The sequence below is a fragment of the Lactuca virosa genome, chromosome 2 (genome assembly GCF_052849685.1).
Source record: "Lactuca virosa cultivar CGN04683 chromosome 2, Lactuca_virosa_CGN04683_v6, whole genome shotgun sequence".
NCBI lineage: Eukaryota > Viridiplantae > Streptophyta > Magnoliopsida > Asterales > Asteraceae > Lactuca > Lactuca virosa.
Genome location: NC_136427.1, coordinates 300,890,741 through 300,900,303, shown reverse-complemented (window position 1 = coordinate 300,900,303; position 9,563 = coordinate 300,890,741). Strand labels below are relative to the sequence as shown.

General features: G+C 36.3%; 1 long non-coding RNA gene across 1 annotated transcript; it reads left to right on the top strand.

The window, feature by feature from the left end:
* The first annotated feature begins 6,938 nt into the window (after positions 1-6,938).
* LOC145157151 (uncharacterized) lies at positions 6,939-8,092 on the top strand. The gene is made up of 3 exons (XR_013737123.1): positions 6,939-7,022; positions 7,114-7,198; positions 8,029-8,092. It is a non-coding gene; the product is annotated as an uncharacterized LOC145157151 (long non-coding RNA).
* The last annotated feature ends 1,471 nt before the right edge of the window (positions 8,093-9,563 follow it).

The window sequence follows — 9,563 nt, the reverse complement described above, 5'->3', positions numbered from 1 at the left end:
AGAGATTTTGGAGGGTGGGCAAAACTGATCTAGAAATTTCTCACGCAATTGGGCCCATGTGGTGATTGTACCAGATGGAAGAGCCTTCAACCAGTCTTTTGCAGCTCCTTTGAAAGTGACTGGTAACATCCTTAACAAAGCTGTCTCCCTCGGGATATTAGGAGTATTAAAATAATCTGCAATATCATTGACCTCGTCTAAATGCTTGAAAGCATCCTCATGATCCTTCCCATAGAATGGGATATCCTTGAGTGCGGTAAGGATATGCCCCTTTAACTCGAATGTGGCATTGGCAGGAATCGTAGGATGTACTAAACCCGGCCCCACATCATCTCGAATGTTCGCCATTTCGTTCACCGGCTCATCTCATCAATGTTCGCCATTTTGTTCACCGGCTCGTTCTCAGGTTCACTCGTATAAAGTCCAAATTCTGTTTCTGATTCGTACTCGGTCTCGTGTGGGTTAGGAGTTTGATCGAAGACTTCAAACTTGCTCTTTGAGGCTGAACTCGATTCTCCCGTTTTCTTTCCTGACTTCCTTGAAAATGTTGATTTCAGTTCTTGTAAAGGCGACTTCTTATTATCCTTTTTGTGCAGCGTAGACTCCGGATCTTCCAGTTGTTGCACCAAAGGTGTGTTGGATCCTCTGGTCATCAACTCCTGCAAAACAAACAAAATAAAAAACGTAAAACTGAACTAAAAGAGAAAAAAAATTAAAAACAAAGAAAAATAGGATCACAGAATTCACGTCGTGAATACTGTAATACTCACGTCGTGAGTTCTGTAATGCCAGAAAAAAAAACTGAAACTGGAAAATAACTCCTTGCAAGTTTTACCCCATAAAAAGGATCGATTAATCTGAAGCAAATAAATAAACAATAAACTAAGCCGTTCCCCGGCAACGGCGCCAAAAACTTGATGTGCACAAAAGTACCCACTAATTTTAATATTTATAACCTAACAAACTTAGACCAACTATGCACCTATAGACAGTGTACCTAGTCAGATTATGGTATAGCTTGGGTAAGTCGGGTATCGATCACAGGGAACGGTGTTACTAATTAATCTACTTGCTATCAAATTAACCTAATTATTAACAAGTTTAAAAAGGGTTTTATCTGATTTTACAAGATCAGACGAACTTAGCTCAAATTCAATCAATAAGTAAAAGCACTCTTGTTTAGTTTGAATCCACTTCGTTCTTATGGCCAGCTAATAATTATGGATTATCAAGTTGGTTTTAATTATATTAGTAATTTAAGTCTAATTTTACCAATAATTAATTAATTCATGTAAAACTATGTATGGTCACACACAATTAAACACAGAACCAATTATGAATATGAATATGCTATGTAAAATTTATTATGTAAACGCGATTATAGTCATAATCTACGTTCTCTAGCACAGCTAAGTTTATTTACTTTAATTACTAACTAAGATTGGTCAATCCTAGCTCTAACAATTTAATGTTCACTAAATCATTAGGTAAACAAGTTCATGCAGTTAATGGTCACTAAGCTACACAGAACATGGAATCAAGCAACTAAAGAAACAACCATAAGCATGCTAGGTAAAGCAATTTACCAACTAAATAAATCCATACAAAATTAAGCTATTCATAAGTTAGAAGCTTCATCTAGCTAAACAAGAGTAGCTAGATTCAGCTGCTCATAATAGCAACTGACACACTAACACCTACTAAATATGCAAACATGTTCATAAGTATCAAATAAGTAAACTAAATTATGAACCTCTACTCCTTTGGTGTTGAAAACCTTTTTCCAGAACTTATCCTCTGCTAAAAATCGTCTTCTGGAAACCCTCTAATCAGCCAAAAAGTCCCCCAAGTCGTAATGGGCAAGGGAATTTATAGTTTTCTGATTTCCCGAGTTCACATCGTGAACCATACGGATTCACGTCGTGAATGCGATCTTTTCGTATTCGACAAGGACTCTTTTACCCGGATGTAAATCTTCTGGAATACTCTTCTCACGTTGTGAATCATGAACAATTCACATCGTGAGAACGCTTTTTTTGCTGAGTTTTTCATCCTTCTTCCCTTCAAGCCTCCAAAGTTCCAAATATTGTCAATTCTGGTCCCTTACTTCGAAAATGCCTCTATTTTGGCTGCAAATAACAATTTATTCTTATAAGTACCATTATCCTATGCAATTAACCAAAATATTAATAAAAATGTAAATAAATATTGCCTAAAAATATGTATAAATATGGCAATATCAAAATACCCCACACTTGTTCTTTGCTTGCCCTCAAGCAAATTTAATTATTTTTATTTTTTTTAAAACTTAACCTTCATCACCAACATCACATAGAACAATCCAACTCAAACTCAGCCATTATGCCAAGACCTCAACGCATGCATTTGTGTCTAAAAATTTTCCTAAGTAACTCCCTCAATTCTAAATACTCACAATCCTCATAAACACTCGCCCACTTCTTTCGAACAATGCTCATTTTATGCAACCCTCCGAATCCATCCGCAGAAGATTTTCTAACCTCAAGGTATTTTTGTAAAGCCACCCAAACATACATAAACTAGAGAATTACAACTTTTAGAAGATATCACAACTTGGAGCTCTTGAATTCTTCACTTCTTGATATTCTGATCTTTGACTTCTTTGAATTCAACTTTTGAAATTTTGATATCTTTCCATTTGGCAGACTCCGGGTCTGCCATGGCTTCCTTATAGCTGTTAGGTTCGTCCAAATTTATTAGTGTACTATCACTAATAAATGTATCACCTTCGCTTGTTATATGAAAACCATATAACACAGGTGGAACACTAACTCGACTGGAACGTCTAAGAGGTAAGGACTCGTCAATCGGTTAAACAGGAGTTTCCTCCTCAGGTTGAGCGCCAGTGTTAGAGGTTCCTTCATCGTTCGATTCTTGAAGCTCTTCAAGATCGATTTGCCTCCCACTTTCTCCTTGGCTTATGAGTTCTCGCTCTCGGAAAACCCCTCTCCTCGCAACGAAGACAACATTGTCACTCGGTCTATAGAAGAGAAAACCAAAGGACTTCTACGGATAGCCGATGAAAATACATCGCTCACTATGTGACAACCCGAAACTTTTCCCGTTATCCTTACCCAGTTTCCGTTAATAAAATTTGAGTTTTTATTTAATTCCGTCAAATTTCTTAATTTGGGAAGGACCTTAAGTTTTAAATAAATAATACGTATTTTATACGATTCAGAATAAACCGTGAATCATGCGAAAAACTTGAAACTTCCTCGAAAATCACCGAGTTCACGGTCAGGACGAGTTTACGACCGTAAACTCGTGTAGAACGTAAACCCGTTTACGGTCAGGACCCTTGAGTTTACGGTCAGGGTGACCGTAAACTCCCTCCTATATATATATATATATATATATATATATATATATATATATATATATATATATATATATATATATATATATATTTCATGATCATTTTTGATCATTTCTTCCATTTCAAGCCTAGAATCTCGAAAACTCTCTCAAGTATCATAGGATCTTCTTGCAAATCCCCGAGAATGTAAGTGTTTCCTTCCCTTTTTGAGTTAATACATCTCTTCTTCTTGATTCACTCTTGAATTTATCCACAAATCTCATCTTTTGAGTCTAGATCTTCATGATCCTCAAGAACATCAAGAACACTTAAGTGTTTTTGGGCCGAAAACACCCCTATTTGCCTCCAAATCGTAAGTATCATCCTCTTATACTTATATCTAGTTAGGATTCTTGAGTTTTTCCTTGAAATCGTCACTTTTCCATGAACAAAAGGTGTTTACGGTCTAGTGTATCTCCTTAGACCGTACACCCTTCAATGACCGTATATTCATAGGCCGTAAACCCATGAACTGTAAACCCATGAACCGTGAACTCCATGACCGTAAACCCTATGACCGTAAGGTCATTTAGACCGCAAACTCAATGGACCGTAAACCCATTGAACCGTAAACACATAGGACCATGAACCCCTTTGATCGTAAACTCTTATGGTCATGCCACTTGGACCGTAAACTCCTATGTAAGGCCATACTTCCCTTATATGCAACCCTATGTGGTGTAACACTTCATTACAAGTGTTCCTAGTCCCTAAGGTGGTTTCCTTCCATAACAAATAGTGTTATGCCTTTACCTAATACATGTATGTGCAACCATATGTTAAATAGGATCCAATTGTGACCGAGGCTTCAATTGACACTCAGCGTTACTATCGACCTACATCCAAATCCCACGTCAAACTGTGAGTTCATACCCCTATGTTTTTTCCGAGTTTTTCATGTTTTCAGGGGGGGAATATAAGCAAAAGTACAAGGAAACTTGTTCTCAAAATATATTATTTTGTTTAAGATAAATATATTTCTAGTATGCTTTTAACATGGAAAATAGTCTTTACCAAACGATTAAGAAATGAACTCGTAGAAACAGTTTTCAAAACTAGAGCAATGAACTTATGAATCACGTAGTAAAATGTATCATTTTATAAAGAATTCATGTTAATCATAAAAGGATTTTTGTTTATATTATTACTTGTAAATTTGTTAGTCTAAGTTGGAGGCACGTCCTTGGTAACAGTCCCACAGAATCAGAGTGTAGGACTAGCACTTGTGACCAAAGTCTCTTGTATGGAGAGCGTGACTGTTGTGTATAGATCTATACGGGACTGACAATCCCGCATCTCGCTGCTAGCTACAGTGGGACCGGCAGGTCTACGGGTGACAAAGTCATTAAGGATATCGGTCGTTGCGGGCCATATCCAGTCAGTTATGGTCATGACCCTCACAACGTAGATAGCATAGATTTACTTTTGTAATAATGAATCAAGTGAACTAACCTCAAAGTAATAACCGATTTAATTACTGGAGGGTATTAATAATAATATCTTCAGGACTTAGTTCATCACGGTTTTCTTTTATTTAGTTGTTTAAAGCTAATGTACCTCTCTGGGTGTAACCAGGGTTTTTAAAAGAAAACTGTTTTTATTAATACGAGTATGGTAGATACTTGCATACCTCAGTTTAAAACGAATAATCAACCATCAACCTTTAAGGAAAATATAGGATTTTCTCGGGATAAACCGGCTATTCAAAACGGATTTGTTTATCATGTAATCAACGGATATTCATATTCATTCCACGACACCTTGGATTGTACGTATCTTGGTACGAATCTGGACGTCATGGAAGGAATGGGTTTTCAAACATGTTTTTATTAAGAAAATATAGGATTTTCTTAACGAACACTTTTCAAAAGGATCAAAGAACATTTTCCACCAAAAACTAAACGCTTATGAACTCACCAGCTTTATGCTGATATTCTTTCAAAACTGCTTGTATTCTCAGGGAATTAGTAGACAGGTACTTCCAGGAATTTGGAGAAGTCGGAGCGTTAGAGTCACGTCTTTCCATTTTACTTTTGATATGAACAAAACTATATATTAAACAATGTAAACCTTTTTCATATATGTATTCAATGTCTGGTTGTGTTTACTATGCTTACTATGATACAATTGTTGTGATACTACGCATGACGTCAACCACCCCCAACGTTTCCGCCGTTCCGGTTTGGGGGTGTGACAGATTGGTATCAGAGCCCTTGTTTATAGCGAACTAAGTATACTAAACCTTACATGGTATACAACTATAAACATTAAGGGCCTAAGTGCTCTAAACTAAAAGTATACTTTCAAAAATATAAGTATTTTTATAAAAAGTATACAAGTATATCCGATTACCAGAATTCGTGTCATAAGTAGAACAAAACAAAAGTATTTGGATGTTGGACATCACGGTTAAACCTCGACAGTTATGTAATCATGTCTAGGATCAATATAGCTTGATCAACTATATTCATTCGAGACATGACCAACATGTGCTTGGGAGTGACTGTGGTGTTGCAGCAAGCCTAAAATGTGACAACCGTCAAATTTCGGTCAAGTCAAAGTCAAACAAAGTCAACAAGTCAAACCGGTCAACTCCATTAACCCTTGTATGTTAGGGTTTACATTATACAATTCGCTATTTCAATGAGAAAACATCATTTGAAAAATTCATGTGTTTGATTTTCCTTAGCCTTAACAGTGCTAAACAACGAACCAAAGCGATAAAACACTATTGCACAATCATCGGGATTGTGTAAGACACTAAATCATGGCTTAACGGGGTTTATGGACCTTTCGTTGCGAAGTCGGACACTCAAAAAGATCACAAACGAAACCTCTCACAATCTCTTTCACTCAACCTCTCTCTATTAAAATCTCTCCCAAATCTCTCCCGAATCTCTCCCAAATCTCTCTCAAAAGTTCCTTTAAATTTTTGTAATCATTCGGGCCATCCCGACCCTTAACTGGGTCAAAAACCACTTGAAACGGGGTAAAAACGGGTAAAATAGGCTTAAGGACCCAAAACTAAAGCTTCAGGACCGAAGTCCCTGTCATAAAGGAAGACGACACACATTTGTCTGTCGTAACCTTACGACGCGCGTGTTGATGACACGCAATGAGTATCAAGGAAGCCCCTGTCATAAAATAAGACGACATGCATTTTTGCGTGTCATAATTGTTCCGGTTTTTCGACTACGACTTTGTTTTAGGCCCGTTTTTCATCATTTTAACGCGGGATTTTCACCAAAAACTTTATTTTTACAGTTAGAACTCTATATTTCAGTAATCCCCACGTTTTTAGGGCCATTCATACCAATAATTAGTGGGGGAGGTGCTTGAGGTGGAAAGATGACTTTACTTTACTTTATGTCACATGCCACCACTCACACCCACTACATGGCCAACTCTTTCCCACTACATGACCAGCTCTTACCCACTACATGACCAACTCATACCCACTACATGACCAGCCCCAATCCTTGTCTAAGTATAAAAACCCATCCCCTCTCTTCATACTTCTTTCATTCTCTCATTTTCCTCCAAGGATCACACTCCAAATTCTCTCACCATTCTCTCTCAATTCCAAGACTTCCAAGGCTGATTATCAAGCTTTCTTCCACTCTTGGTAAGTATAATTCATTCTTCTTATGATTATTACACATCCTTCTACTCAAAATCATAAGAATCTTACACAAACATCGTCACCTTCATGTTAGGTTCTCGATTCATCAAGGCATCTTCTAAGTGTTCTTGGGTTGAACACTTCTCTTCTCCAACATCCATCCTCTAATAACACATAAGGTGAGTTCATACCCCTATATTTTCATGTTTTTCTTAAGTTTTAAGGGGGGGAATACAAGTTAAAACACCAAAAACACAACTAAACTCATTTAATAGTCTTCAACAGAAACGTTTAACTCCATTCACGGACTGTTTTTGTCAACTTAAACATTTTAGTTTTCAAAACTGTTTCAGACGCATATAGTTCAGGTTCATACCTTTAAAATGACTACTTGCACATCACCATATGATTTTTCTACGATTTATGGTGATTTTTACAAAACTGTCTATCATTTCAGAAACAAAACCGGACCGGTCTGTGAATATGAATATTTTCACACAAGTTGGAGATAACTAAAAATCATGAGAAAATTTATGAACAAACTAGACACACTTTCTAAACTCTCAGAATTTGCGGTTTTTGATTTAGACCTTTGATGATTTTTCTATAAATTTTCTAAGAACAGTAACAGAAACGTTATTACTAGAAAAATACCATCAATTTCATTTACGCCTTGTAACTCGTTGAGCAAGGTGTATATCATTATGTAATCATATATTATTACATTATATGTCATTTTGTCTTGAATTAGACATACATCAGAAAACAAATGGATTTTTACCTTCACAAGTATGGTAAATAATTAATTTTTATAAACAAAGTTTACATCCGTTATACACAAACATTTGGTAAACTATGACAATTATAGTTTATGAACACTACTACTACCCTTGTTGTGATAAACTATAATAGGTATAGTTTATGATACATTTACATAACAAACTATAATTTGTATTAATACTCTATTCTCGTTTAGCAGTTCCTAAACCAAAACTATTAATTATATTAGGTTCTACGCCATTTTGACCCGAACCGTCTATCGTACGACACACGCATTTCATTTTGGGACTAATGTGAGTAATCTACCCCATATTTTATAATTTTCAATACTTTTGGGGTGTATCATGTGGTTCTAATATGTTCCAACTTCATTTTATTGTTTTATCACAATTGAGACATTGTTGGGACATTTATACGTGACTCATTAATTGTATAACTATTGTTTGTTTACGCTACATGTACTTGTAGTGCATTACCATTTTTAGTCTAATCTCCATGACTATGCCCGTATTCTTGAGGTACGTTATGGACAATAATAGCGCTATTGGGTTGACCACCCCGCCTTGGGACGCTAAGGTGATTGATCGCACGTGGTTGAGTGTGTTTGATGATTAGATGCTCCATCCTATATATATATATATATATATATATATATATATATATATACACACATATGTATATATAGGGTGAGGACTTATTGTTGTTGTTATCATTTGTTAATCAATTTTGGATTTATAAACCGTTATCTCAAATACAATTGTTTGCCGACTTCAAAAGAAAACAAATTTCAAATTATAAATGTTTCAACTTCACAAATTTTCTCTACTAAAATTAGATTACTCACCAACTCTCGTAGTTGACCTGTTTTTACCCATGATGCAGATTTGAAGAATGAAGTTGATGAAAAATAGGTTGTGCCTTAGAAATCCACAAGACTATTTAAATTTGATGTAATAAATGTTGTTCGTATTTGGATTTGTATTTGTATGTTGTGGATCTTGTTTGCATACTTAGTACTTAATTGAATCTAATCATATTATAACATAGTTGTCATGAGACTTTGAACAATATATCACGCCTTGATCGATTCCGACAAGGATCGGGGTGTGACAGATTGGTATCAGAGCCCTCGACTATAAGGAATTAGGTTAATTGCCTTGACCTAGTCTATAGCCTCTAGGGTCCTCTCGTATGCTAATTTATAAAATGCACACACAACTGCATGCAATTCACACTTAGAAAATCCTAGGAATACCTTTGTGTGTTAATTGCTCCCTTAAGTGCATACGTATTACTCCTGACGCTTATATGTGTGCATACACTGGTGAATATTCTCCTCTTTCTCTGAAAATCACACACATATTCAAGTGGTTTAAAAAAAATGTATATACATATATATTCCTTAGAGCTCATAGGAAATTCAAAGTCATCCACTCTAGTTGGGTAGGATCATAGTAATGGACGCGTAGTAACTGGAAGGGGGAGGTGCCGGTAGCCCGAAAGTCCTGACTAGGCAAGCATTCGTATACATCCCAATCAACTGAGGGACCAGTTTGCTTACCTGGGGACCAAAGGCGAGAGTTCCCAAACCTATAGGCCAAAGCGCGTCATTCACATTACTTTTGAGCCATCAAAATACTCGACCTTATCAAACGTATCCAAAAGGATACACTCCAAAATGGCCAACTCATTGGACTATTAAGTTCCCTAATGGGCCTAGAAGTGGGAAAGACATGTGAAAACTTAGTTTTGTGGGGGCCCACG